This window comes from Cyprinodon variegatus, unplaced genomic scaffold, assembly GCF_000732505.1.
Source record: "Cyprinodon variegatus isolate N-32 unplaced genomic scaffold, C_variegatus-1.0 Scaffold584, whole genome shotgun sequence".
NCBI lineage: Eukaryota > Metazoa > Chordata > Actinopteri > Cyprinodontiformes > Cyprinodontidae > Cyprinodon > Cyprinodon variegatus.
Window position 1 is genome coordinate 95,811 of NW_015151037.1, and position 592 is coordinate 96,402.

A 592-nucleotide genomic window follows, 5' to 3' on the forward strand; every position below is an offset into this window, starting at 1 on the left:
CCATAATGTCCTGACCTAGGGACATGAGGACCATTTATACCTTTCTGCTTTATTCCTTTCCTATTCTCTATTTTTAAGGTGAACTTATACTTTTTTGTCATACTTGTTTCATCTGGTCTGATTCTGTTTAGCTGTGAGATCATCAGGGAGTCATCAGCTGGGCTGCTGCCATTAACAACTTTTATTGTAGATGATAGAGTTGGGCCTGTTCTTCACTTTATTCCCGTTTCTCTCCTAGGCTGAGTTTTGACTGCGACTATATTCTCTCTGTCATCCTCTTTGACAAGGAAACCATCTCAGGGATCATCTGCCTAAATAATTATTTTCTAGGCAGATCCACCAGTGGCAATGGTTTACTGTTACCTTCTCTATCATAGCAAGTATTTATATATCATTGCTTCTGTCTTCTTGAACCCCCAGATGGCCTTTGTCATGATTGGTTTAATGAACGAAAACCCACATGCAGAACACTAACGGAGACAGAGGAAAGTTTAACAATGTTTATTTGGGAAACACACACAGAGTTAATCAGGAACTGGTTCTGGTGCCTGCGATGGACTGGCGACCTGTCCAGGGTGTACCCCGCCTCTCG